The sequence below is a fragment of the Bufo gargarizans genome, chromosome 9 (genome assembly GCF_014858855.1).
Source record: "Bufo gargarizans isolate SCDJY-AF-19 chromosome 9, ASM1485885v1, whole genome shotgun sequence".
Lineage (NCBI taxonomy): Eukaryota > Metazoa > Chordata > Amphibia > Anura > Bufonidae > Bufo > Bufo gargarizans.
This window is the reverse complement of record NC_058088.1, coordinates 83066711-83080630: the sequence shown is the minus strand read 5'-3', so window position 1 is coordinate 83080630 and position 13920 is coordinate 83066711.

Below are 13920 nucleotides of genomic sequence, written 5' to 3'. Positions count from 1 at the left end.
CATGCACTGCAGTACATGGCTGTATTCCTATAGAGGAGAGATTATAGCCATATGTAATACGTATTTGTCCAGGTCGGCCCTTGAGCTCCACTTCTTCATATCCAGGCTGTCACTCGCCATGTCTCAGGTGGAGGCAGCCTAGTAGTCCCAGGGGAAAGCAATACTGACTCGGGGTGCCAGAGATTCAGTAATGCTCCTTCCTTCTTTCTCTTACAGCAGTGGTGAGCGGTCGGGCAACTGACTAAACTGATTGGTGGAGGCGGCTGAGCAGCAGTTCCCGCTGTGCTCACCACCAATTAGCTCAACATACAGGGCAGCAGTGCAGAGGAGAATCGCTCTCCTCTGCCTTGAAGTGGGACCCAGCTGACAAGCACAGGACATGCGGGCTGGCAGCATTTAGCTTCAATGACCGCCGCCTGCCCCACACTTCCTACTAGAGGGCACTGCCTCACATTATTAAGACTGGAGGTGTGTCTCTAGATATCAGCCTGCAATGTGACGGACATATTTCTGGGCACATTCACTTTATAAGATGCATTGACCCCCCCTCCCCCTGCCCCACCTCTTATAAAGCAAAAAATACAGTAAATTTTTTGGGGGGTTACATTAAATCAAGCAGTATATATATATATTTATATATATATATATATACATATATGTGATTAGTGCAGCAATACACAAGTTGTAGCAGAAATCTACCTGTGTGTAATAATGAGAAATATTATCAAGCCTCAATCTTCCATTTAAGTATATTATTTGCACATGGTCGCAATAAAAAAAAAAACATTTGTGGGGTTCAATTTAATTAAGTTGCATATGAATGTGGTTACTGCAGCAAACCCATGGTGTGACAGCAATCTACCCGTTTGTATTAAGGTGAAATTTAGCATCAAACCTCAATCGTCTATTTAAGTATATTCAGTTTCTACAATTTTCGCTTTATAAGACTCAACTGATGATAAGACGCACCCCAGGTTTAAGAGGAGGACAATAAGAAAAAAATATTTTTCAGCAGACCTTATATCAAATCCTCAGATCAGACCCCCATAAATATCAGGACATCAGATCAGTCCCCCATATCAGCACATCACATGTGACACCCTTATCAGGACATCACATCAGCCCTTCATGTCAGACCCCCATCAGACCTCAGATCAGCCCACCATTTAGTTAAGCAGCATGTATATGTGATTACTGTAATAATATACAAGGTATAGCAGCAATCTACCTTTAGTTAAGCAGCATGTATATGTGATTACTGTATTAATATACAAGGTATAGCAGCAATCTACCTGTGAGTGATGACGTGAGTGTGAAGCCTGGCCCTTAATCATCCGTTAACATTCAATTATTTCTCCACACAGTTGCAATTGTTTTTTTTTGGTGGGGGTTCAATTTAATTAAGCAGCATATATACGTGTTTACTACACCAATACACAGGGTAGTGGACAACATTTCAGAGGCCTAAAATGTCCAGGCTTCGGAAGAGCCAGAATGTGGGTGGCAGCAGCAACAACTATGTGGCCAGAAGTAGAAGTAGTTGTAGGCTGCAGTTGTACCCGCTGGCTTTGGATGACGTGGAGATGACTTCAGAGTCCAACACCATGCCATGGAGCCAGGGATCTCAGCATTCAACCTGCTCCTCCTTCTTGCAGCCCCAAAAAAGGCTTTCAGTAGAGGCCTTTCTGTCTTCACTGCCCATTCCTAGAGGGATGCCTTTCTTTTTCCTAAAAAGTGGCAAGAAAACCCCACCATGCCCTATGGCAAATAATCAAGAGAGTCTCCCTTTTGATGACTTATGTGAGAGTCCTCACCATTTGGGCTGCACTGAGGATGTTGGGAAGGAGGCTGGTCACCCCATGCATACTTGTATTGGTGGTGGTAATAGTGGCACCTGTAGCCACGGCTTTGGTGGTGGAGACAGCGACAGTGGCAGTCAGGGAAAATGTAGAGCAGGGGAGGGGACCCAGGAGCCCATCATGATATCTCACAGCAGTGATGGTCAGTTCGCAGTGTTCGCCAGCGAACATATGCGGGCTGCCATCTTTAGTAAGGTAGATTCACCCGTCCGGAGATGCACAGGTAAGCCCTGTGACTGCATTTGATTTCATATTGGCTCCCGGCACAGGCACAGGTAAAGGCTTACCTGTGCATCGCCAGACGGGTGAGTCTACCTTACTAAAGATGGCAGCCCGCATGTGTTTGCTGGCGAACACTGTGAACTGACCATCACTGATAACAGTGGCAGAAAGGATGATGACAGGACCTGGGGGCTGGATTGGGGTACTCAGGAGGAGGCAACATCAGTGGAGAAGTGCAGTGTCAGCAGCAATAAGGAGCAGAGTCCATGTAGCTCCCAAAGAGCAGCCAGAGTCACGTCTGCTTCAGGATCTGGTGATGCCACTGATGCTGTGGGTGGGTTAGGCCCAAAACTTACCAGAGTTAAGCCCAGCTTGCTCCTTGTCCTCAGCTCCGTTATGATACATCTATAACGGAACATTTGGCCATGAAAAAACTTTTCTCCACCGGCAATTAGCTTGTCTTCAAGCTGTACCCCCACCTGGCCATATTGCTAGAGGTGCTATAGTAGAGCCTTGTACTCTCACGTGGCAGGAAATGCAGGCTACTCCTTACAATTCTTGCTGTACATCAAACTGCACTCCACAGTGGACACCTGGAACACCTGTTATGGGCAGGACAGTACATGTCTTTTACAGCCCACTGAGTCAATATTTTTCCGACAATGGAGAGAAAGCACTGCAGCAACATGGCCAAGTCCTTTTGACCACCTCCCACCATATCATGGGATTGGCTCCTACAACAGGCACTTATCTGCCTCCTCCACCTCCTCCTCCATGGATAAGGTCCAGTCCCCAACAGCAGCAGAACACAGCATAGCTCACATTGCCCATCCTTCATATCATATGTGTCAAGTCAATCATTTCCATGCCGTATTGGAGCTGATCTGCCTGGGAAAGAGTAGCCACTACGGCGAGCAGTTGTTCAAGTACATCAAGCAGCAAACATCCTGCTTGCTGTCAGCCCACCAACTCCAACTGGGCAAGGTGGTCAGCGACAATGGGCGCAACAACAACATCTTGGCCGCAAGGTGCTCGGGATGTCCAGGAGACTATCCCTCTTTTCAGCTATTCTCATGTCATAAGAAATGCTCTCCTGGACTTGCAGCATCAGAATGTTATGCAGCTACACCGCTTAATCTGCAACGTTCCAATATGCTAGAATTGAACATTGCACACGCTAAAAGGTCTGTACGACCAGCGGAATGCCGTCAATGATTTGGTCATGCACCAGACCGCCTCAGCAGGGAGCATGTGTTGTTTCCAGGTTGAGCAGTGGCAGCTCATGCCGTTCATGCTGCAGTTGTCCATCACCCCCCTCATATGTATTTTTGAAGAGACACTGACGCTCGTGCAACAGGTGGCCCTGTAGCTGTTGAGGACCCACAATGAGAAACTCCCATGGGGGAGAAGGAGGAGGTGCTGCCACTAGAGAAAGAAGAAGAGGAGACAGAGTTGGAGGAGAAGGAGGATGATGATGGTGACACCAGCCACGACACCCTATCGTCTCAGTAGGAGGCAGAGGTGGAAATAACTGGCTCCTGGGGCATGCAGGCCAGAATGTCAACCTGTAGACTCGCTTGCTTACACAGTAACAGGTGTATCGTTGAGATCAACCAGTCTGATGATTACTGGATAGCCATGCTTCTAGACCCTCGCTAGCAGGGCAAATTGGAGGAATGTTTTCCTCTCGCAGAAAAGGTGGACAAATTACGTTATTACCAGGCAACTAAGCTGTGTATGCAGCTTGCCACAGCTTAAGGTGAGCAGACACCTGCTGCCAGCATGTCTGAAAGGGAGGACTCCTAGGTCCCCATAAAGTCACCTCCCTCCTACTGCAAGCTGACAGCTCCCACCTCAATGTCCAGGTTCAGGCCTACCTAAACTCTGGCCAGTCTCTGTCACATATCCAGTTCCTTGACCTTTGGATTTCTGGGCTGGCAGATTGGAACAGCGGCCTGAACTGGCACAGCATGCTTTCTATCTTTTTTCTTGCAGTGACATCTTGGAGAGGGATTTCAACGCCACGGGGGTGGAGGGTTGGGGGCGTGGTGACAACCAAATAGACCAGGTTGTCCTACCCCAGAGTCCAAAACATCACTTATGTCAAAACCGACCAAGCTCGCCCACCGCATCTTGCTGGCGGTGCCTCATCTTGCTACTGTTGCTGTCTGACTGCTGTCTGCCTATTATCATGTTCAGTACAGCTGCTGCAGCCTGCATCATGCTACTAATGTCTCTCAATTGTCAGTTTACGTGTATTCAGTTTCCATACAGTAGAAATTAAAAAAAAATTCTATATGTCATTGCTTACAGATAAAAAAATAAAAATAAATTTTGGGGGTGGGGGCTGGATACATTTCTTTAGGACGCAGCATAAATATATGTGATTACTTTATCAATGCCGACATTCTGTCACAGTCCAGGCAAGGCTGCGGCCTGCATCATGCCACTGCCACTAATGCCTGAGAGTCAGTTTCCATGTACTCACTTTCAGGTGGCAAAAGAGAGCAAAAAAAAATCCCCAAAAATTATTTCAACATATACAGCCAGGTCTATAAATATTGGGACATCGACACAATTCTAACATTTTTACACCACCACAATAGATTTAACCTCCTCCCGACCGCCTAACGCAGGGATGCGTCCTGCGCGTGCGCGTTCACAGCGATGCGCAGCTAAGAAGTTGATCTACAGCCTGCCAGCAGCGATCATTCGCTGGCAGGCGGTAGATGTGATTTTTTTAACCCCAAAAAAGTATAATATACCTGCTACCTGGTCCTCTGGTGGTCCCTTTTGCTTGGATCGACCACCAGAGGACACAGGCAGCTCTGTAAGTAGCACCAATCACCACACTACACTATGTCGGAATATTTATGCTGTCTCCGATTGACAGTCTATATGATTTATACAAGCTCGTGATCTGCGTTGAATTGAAGACAAAACCCAGTTACAGACAAAATATATATGTAATTTATTAATACAATTTATAGTGCAAAATAATATATATAATAAAATTGGCGGTAATAAAATCAATGATATGCAAAATAGTGGTAAAGACAAAAATAATTGAGAACATATATATATATATACACACAATTATGCCTTCTTATAATAATACCCCTCACTTATTTTAAAAGTCAATTTAATACTTGATTTCTCTCAGCCGACAAATGTCCGATTAAACCCAAATCTGGTTTATCTTTTATCTATATAAATATATATATATTATCAACCATACTGGTCTAGAACTGAATTCAGTTCCTTGGAGATAATACCGTGTTTTCACTAGTATATTTTTAATCTCCCTGTATTGGATTAATTTTCAGGATGATGCTGCAGGTACACCCCAATCTTATTCCAAAACAGATACTATACACAAAGTATGGTTAATTGAATATATCTATAGATATGTATTATATTAATTAATTATCCTATAAAATATAGGTAAGGTTATACTATACCAAAATGTCAGCTAGCAGAAATCAGTTTCAATGGTTCTAAGATGGCTGCCTCCAATGACTGGCAAGATGGTCAAGATGATGTCCAGAGAGAGAGAGAGAGACCCAGATAGCTCTAGAGATTCCCCTTCTGTCAGCCAATACCATCTTTTTATCCTATCTTAGAAAGGGCTTGGCCAAGTTTTATCATTAACTAGTGACCTCACTTTATAATTAATAGAACCTTCCTCTAGGGAAAAAATATACCCTAGATCTTTGTTACCCTAACACTAGATGGCACTAGTATTCCATACAAAAAATCGAAGCATTCATTTATTTCTCTTATTCATATAATAGCACTAAAATGTAATCTAAGGTTTCAGACAAACCTTGAGAAGATCTTAAAGAGACAATGAGTTTTATACTTGGTCAACTAACTTGTGTATCCTTAAGTCTTTTGACCAGACTTGATTAAATCAAGATAAATAGGGCTATCTCAATTCATTGTTCTTGGATGAGACAGGGTTTGTTCATGATCACCTGTGTCCACATTTTCCCATTCCAGGAAAGAAATAATTAATTTGTGTGTTCCACTGAGACAGATTCTAAACATGACAGAGGAGTTTATACCTCATTTCTAATCTTACAATTGAATATATCTATGAGGACTATACTCTTATATATATATACTATATATTCAGCACACCTATTAAAATTGATTATATAAAATCAATCTACTCCTATATTGATTAATATAAAAATCACAAAGAAAGATTAGAGTCTTTCTATTTACTAAAATCATCAGAATTCAAATACATTGTCTTATCTAGGCCATCACATTTCATTAGACCTTGGGACATCTCCTTCTCACAAAACAGACTTAGGTAAACACTTTGGTATATATCGTAAACCTTAGGTTAGCAATTTCAGAGTAAAGGAAAAAAAATCCTGAATTCACTCTGCCTTAAAATAAGACAAAATGGTTGTCCCATTCACTTATATAGGCCTTATAATTATGGACTTTATTCATACTCAATAGTTCTGACAACTACCCCCCCGGTCACTTATTAACCCCTGATCCCCCATATAGACTCCGTGATCACCCCCCTGTAAGGCTCCATTCAGACGTCCGTATGTGTTTTGCAGATCCGCAAAACACGGACACCGGATCCACACATTGCCAGAACTATATAGAAAATGCCTTTTCTTGTCCGCAATTGCAGACAAGAATAGGACATGTTCTATAGGCTCTACAAAAAATGCAGTGTTCGCCCGATCAGGCCTGATCTTGTGCGCACACTTGCGTTCAGTCCGCCCCACCGCAGTGACAGAATTTTTTTTTCCTAATCACTGCAAAAACACTGTAAAATCGCTGCGGCGCTATAAAGATCACTTTTGAGGGGCATGGCGAGTTCATAGAAGATTTTTTTTTTTTTGGCACAAGTTAGCGGAAATTGATTTTTTTGTTGTTTTTTTGCTTTTTCTTACAAAGTCTCATATTCCACTAACTTGTGACAAAAAATAAAATCTTACATGAACTCACCATTTCCCTCATGGAATCCAAATGCGTAAAAATGCCCTGTGAAATCCTAAAGGTACTCATTGAAATTTGGGACCCTTTGCGCACCTAGGCTGCAAAAAAGTGTCACACATGTGGTATCGCCGTACATTGCCCTACTTCTTTTAAGTACAGCGATAACACATGTGTGATGCTTTTTTGCAGCCTAGGTGCGCAAAGGGGCCCAAATTCCAATGAGTACTTTTAGGATTTCACAGGGCATTTTTACGCATTTGGATTCCAAACTACTTCTCACGCTTTAGGGCCCCTAAAATGCAAGGGCAGTATAAATACGCCACATGTGACCCCATTTTGGAAAGAAGACACCCCAAGGTATTCCGTGAGGGGTATGGTGAGTTCATGTAAAATTTTATTTTTTGTCACAAGTTAGTGGAAAATGGAAGAAAAAAAAAATAAATTTCCGCTAACTTGTGACAAAAAATAAAAACTTCCATGAACTCACTATGCCCATCAGCGAATACCTTAGGGTGTCTACTTTCTGAAATGGGGTAATTTGTCGGGTGTTTCTACTGTCTGGGCATTGTAGAACCTCAGGAAACATGACAGGTGCTCAGAAAGTCAAAGTGCGTAAATAAATTTTTTTGCACCATAGTTTGTAAACGCTATAACTTTTACCCAAACCAATAAATATACACTTATTGCATTTTTTTATCAAAGACATGTAGAACAATACATTTAGAGAAAAATTTATATAGAAATGTAGTTTTATTTGAAAAATTTTACAACAGAAAGTGAAAAATGTAATTTTTTGCAAATATTTCGGTCAATTTTGATTAATATAAAAAAAGTAAAAATGTCAGCAGCAATGAAATACCACCAAATGAAAGCTCTATTAGTGAGAAGAAAAGGAGGTAAAATTCATTTGGGTGGTAAGTTGTATGACCAAGCAATAAACCGTGAAAGTAGTGTAGTGCAGAATTGTAAAAAGTGGTCTGGTCATTAAGGGGGTTTAAGCTAGGGGGGGATGAGGTGGTTAAAATGAAACAAACAAGATGTGCTTTAACTGCAGACTGTCAGCTTTAATTTGAAGGGTATTTACACCCAAATCGGGTGAACGGTGTAGGAATTACAACAGTTTGCATATGTGCCTCCCACTTGTTAAGGGACCAAAAGTAATGGAACATAATAATCATAAATCAAACTTTTACTTTTTAATACTTGGTTGCAAATTCAATGCAGTCACTTACAGCCTGAAGTCTGGAACGCATAGACATCACCAGACGCTGGGTTTTATTCCTGGTGATGCTCTGCCAGGCCTCCACTGCAACTGTCTTCAGTTCCTGCTTGTTCTTGGGGCATTTTTCCCTTCAGTTTTGTCTTCAGCATGTGAAATGCATGCTCAATCGGATACAGGTCAGGTGATTGACTTGGCCATTGCAAAACATTCCACTTCTTTCCCTTAAAAAACTCTTTGGTTGCATTTGCAGTATGCTTTGGGTCATTGTCCATCTGCACTGTGAAGCGCTGTCCAATGAGTTCTGAAGCATTTGGCTGAATATGAGCAGATGATATTGCCCGAAACACTTCAGAATTCATCCTGCTGCTTTTGTCAGCAGTCACATCATCAATAAATACAAGAGAACCAGTTCCATTGGCAGCCATACATGCCCACACCATGACACTACCACCACCATGCTTCACTGATGAGGTGGTATGCTTAGGATCATGAGGAGTTCCTTTATAATTATAGACCAGTAAGTGAAACTTTGGTTGTGGGAAAAAAATTAAAAGGACTCTTAAGGGACTATATACAAGAGTATGTGACTGTAAATAATATCATAAGTGGTAATTCAGCATGGGTTTACCAAGGACAGAAATTGTGGATGTAGTGTTCTTGGATTTTGTAAAGGCATTTGATACTCTCCCTCATAGACGTTTAATAGGTAAAATAAGGTCTATGGGCTTAGATATAGTCTGTAATTGGATTGAAAACTGGCTGTAGGACTCTGTCCAGAGAGTTGTGGTCAATGATTCCTATTCAGAATGGTCCCGGGTTATAAGTGGGGTACCCCAAAGTTCAGTGCTGGGTCCCGTATTATTTAATTTGTTTATTATATCAAGGATGAAATCAATAGCACTATTTCTATTTTTGCAGATGACAACAAGCTATGTATTACAGCACAGTCTATGGAAAATGTCGAAAAACGACAAGCTGACTTGAACACTCTGAGTGATTGGGCATCAACTTGACAAATAAAGTTCAATGTGGATAAATGCAAAGTTATGCATCTAGGTAGTAATAATCTAAGTGCATCATATGTCCTATCTAGGGGATGTAACACTGGGAGAGTCACTTGTAAAGAATGACTTAGGTGTCCTTGTAGATCGTAGATTAAATAACAGCATACAATGTCAATCAGCAGCTTCTAAGGCTAGCAGTATATTGTTGCAGCGTCCCACATCAGTGTGTAAATGGGACACTTTAAACATCTGCCTATACACTCACCTAAAGAATTATTAGGAACACCATACTAATACGGTGTTGGACCCCCTTTTGCCTTCAGAACTGCCTTAATTCTATATGGCATTGATTCAACAAGGTGCTGATAGCATTCTTTAGAAATGTTGGCCCATATTGATAGGATAGCATCTTGCAGTTGATGGAGATTTGAGGGATGCACATCCAGGGCACGAAGCTCCCGTTCCACCACATCCCAAAGATGCTCTATTGGGTTGAGATCTGGTGACTGTGGGGGCCATTTTAGTACAGTGAACTCATTGTCACGTTCAAGAAACCAATTTGAAATGATTCGAGCTTTGTGACATGGTGCATTATCCTGCTGGAAGTACCCATCAGAGGATGGGTACATGGTGGTCATGAAGGGATGGACATGGTCAGAAACAATGCTCAGGTAGCCCGTGGCATTTAAACAATGGCCAATTGGCACTAAGGGGCCTAAAGTGTGCCCAGAAAACATCCCCCACACCATTACACCACCACCACCAGCCTGCACAGTGGTAACAAGGCATGATGGATACATGTTCTCATTCTGTTTACGCCAAATTCGGACTCTACCATTTGAATGTCTCAACAGAAATCGAGACTCATTAGACCAGGCAACATTTTTCCAGTCTTCAACAGTCCAATTTTGGTGAGCTCGTGCAAATTGTAGCCTCTTTTTCCTATTTGTAGTGGAGATGAGTGGTACTCGGTGGGGTCTTCTGCTGTTTTAGCCCACCTTTCTTTCCCATTCTGACATTCAGTTTGGAGTTCAGGAGATTGGCTTGACCAGGACCACAACCCTACATGCATTGAAGCAACTGCCATGTGATTGGTTGACTAGATAATCGCATTAATGAGAAATAGAACAGATGTTCCTAATAATTCTTTAGGTGAGTGTATATATCGTTGTCAATATCACTGTTTGCTGTCAGTGAATGGACTTTTGCAATTAACCTAAAATGGCTGCCGGAGGCCTTCTTGATTAACTTGCTGCGCCATTGCTTTGAGTTACGCCCTGCTAGCGGCGGGAAAACGGAGTTACACCCTCTCAAGAGCGGGAAAATCTATTGTGCCGCCCCTTTATGCAAAGCAGTTCAAAGTGTGCCTCCTACCTTTGTTGTATTGTGTCAAAGATGCCGGCGCCGCCCCTATGCAAAGGGTACCCAGTGGAAGGGTCGCACACCAGAAGAGCGTGACGTGCGTGCGCACGCTGGGTGGGCACGTCAGTAGACTCAGCGCACACAGAGAGGAGCAGTGCGACTGAGAGCAGGAAAAAGAAAGAGACAAAATGGCTGAGAAAAAGGCAGCACAAGATCTCCCGCCTGCCGTCCCTATACTGGAGGGAAGCGCGGACTTCACGCCAGAGTTCGCGCTTGACAGAACAGAGGAGGTTCACCCAGTCGTATTAGTGCTTCGGGGTCTGGCCATCCCTGCGGCCCTCACAGATGAAGCAGCACTGCTAGCCTGCATACGGGCACTGTGGGACCGCCAATGGGGAGACCAAGAGACCAAGAGGTTGTGATCTGATGTACATAGGCAGCACAGCCCGTAAATTTAAGAGTCGGATCCTCGAACATTTGAACTATATTAGCAACCCTAATATTCTCAACATCTCAAATATAGCGAGGCACTTCATCCAAAAACATGCCCGTAGAGTGACGTTTTTCCAAGCTTTTGCTATAGAAAAAGTTTTGGCACCCAAAAGGGGAGGTGACCACCGCAAAAAGATTCTTCTCCGTGAGGCCTACTGGATCTTTAGACTTGGGTCCAGGATTCCGGCAGGCCTCAATTTGCGAAAAGAACTGATGTATATTTACAATTGAACTATGGATTATGCATATAAAGAGGATATAGGTATTTGCCAGTAGTTCAACACGAGGGTCCGACTCATGCGCACAAAAATCCTCTCTCTTTGCCGAGAGATAAGGTGTGAAATTTATATTGCGGGATGGGTTTGTGCGTACCAGCCGAATTCTGCTTAGGACATCGATTGCACGGTGCGGTTTGGTCATGCGCAACAGTATGCATCATTGTTAAATTTAATACCAATTTGTTCAGATGACAGTTGTGCCAGAGAGACAGTATTTATACATACTTATTTAGTTTCTCTTTTATACCTTTTATATATATAGATATATTAGCCTTGCAACACAGGATATGCTAGTCTGTAATGAACACTTTAAGATCAATGTATCTCTGCAACAAAATGCAAACACACAAGCTTGCTTTATTTCTATCATATAGATTTACTATGAAATCTCTATACTATTTGCCGAATCTTATTTGATTGTATTACATTTCAGGTTGTAAGACCGTTATTTTGATTGTTTATATTATTAATTTTTATTAGTAAGTATTCACACTGCGGTTTTACCATTGCAAAGCACACAATCTGGCGATTGTGTGGTTAAATTGACCCAGGTATATCCTCACAGTGTGTTTCGAATTGCATGTGTAATCGATGAATCTAATCAAGAGGTGTGCCTCTGTTGTGGCAGCCTATGAGATTGGATGCTCCTCCCAGGATTTTCTGACGAGGTGCATTCCTAATCCTTTATAATGTGGGGTCACACATAGCATGGTGCTACGACTAAGGGTACATACCTGAAACGCGTCAGCGACCATGCCGTGGATCCAGTGACTGTGTCGGTTTTATGAATCAATAAAGAAGAGCTAAGAGGACCTCCATTGTCTCCAGATACCTATTTTCCTATTTTGTTTGCTGCCTGCTACGGGAACACTTCCCCAGGGCCTCTGGAGCCGGGTTTATACACCACACCAGGAAGGTGAGCTGGATACAAAGTTTTCTCTATTTACCAAGAGGTAGACCCTGCACCAAAACCACCAGCCTACTTCACAGGTCAGCTATCCACCGGAAATAAGACCCATATTCCTAAGTAGGCCGGTTGGCCAATACTAAAATGGAGCCAGAGATACCATTGCAAAAGGGACTCTGATGTTTGCTGTTTTGGTGGCAGTTTCTCCAAGCCACTATGGAGCACTTTGCCCTTCTAAAGACTCTATTATGGACTCCGCTTTGTCAGACCAAAAATTCCAGTTTCGTCAAAGTTTGCGCATTTTACCTTTTTAACCCCCTTCTCAGGTGAAAGGGTTATGCTTCTGTATGCACCCTGATTCCTCCTTCATCCCCAATGACAGGCGCCTGGAGAGCTATGTCAATGACACATACACAGACAGTATGGTCTTCGAAACAGCTCTGATTTTATCTTGACAATACGGCCTCTTATACATACATCCATACAGGAAACAGATGTGGTTCACATATACAATAGTGCTGAGTAGAAACAATTCCTTATATGGAAATAAGGCTAATGTAAATACATTCAACCTCTAGTATGATGTCACTCATTCATACAGATAATATAGCCTATTCTATTTAACCCTTCATCAGGTTATCTGGGATTTTGAATACCAAAGTTGCTGCAACATTCAAGAAATGTACCCAGAATGACCTTTTTTGTGCCTTATTCTATGCAACGCACAGCCTCTTAAATTAGAGACTTTTGCACTTTCACCCTATTGGATTACAAAATTATTTATACCCCAAATCAGGGATGGACTTTGTCTCAGGACTATGTCATGGACTGCATTGCCCCAAATGTAAGATCACTGCCCATTTTGTCCCTGTCAAGTAAAAAAGACGACAATGCCCAATTCCTTTATCCACTAAAGGAAAAGTTTTATATATATATATATATATATATATATATATATATATGATACATTTGCCTAGAATGTATTGTTGTGCATAACTCTTTTTATTATAGAAGGTTATTGAAGTGGCATGATAGTACATTGCAATGTTTGTATCCATATTTGAACTTTTGTGGCATGTACTTGGTGTATTTCAAGTGACAGCGTATAGATCCATAGCTTCAGTCACTGCAAATGTTGAGGACGACTTATCTTTTAGCAGTGGGGTATGCAGCATCCCACATCAGTGTGTAAATGGGACACTTATAATATTTGCCTAAGTATTTGCATTGTATGGTATTTCCTATTATCAGTCCGGCATTGTCATTTCACCCATTCGCCCCTAGGTGGTGCTGGCACCACACTATACATAGCTTTGGGTGTGTCTAGCTCAGAAGGAGTGTGAAGGAGAGAGAGAGAGTAGACAGGAAGTGAAGTTAGTAGTTAGTGAGAGGAGAAAAAGCAAGTGTATGGAGGAAAGAAACAGGTATCGTCCACCATGTAGTCTGCTATTTCTACTAGGGTTGAGCGAACCCGAACTGTAAAGTTTGGGTTCGTACCGAACTTTAAGATTTTTTGACCCTGGACCCGAACATTTCAGTAAAAGTTTGAGTTCGGGTTCGGTGTTTGGCGATTTCTTAGCGCTTTTTGAAAGGCTGCAGAGCA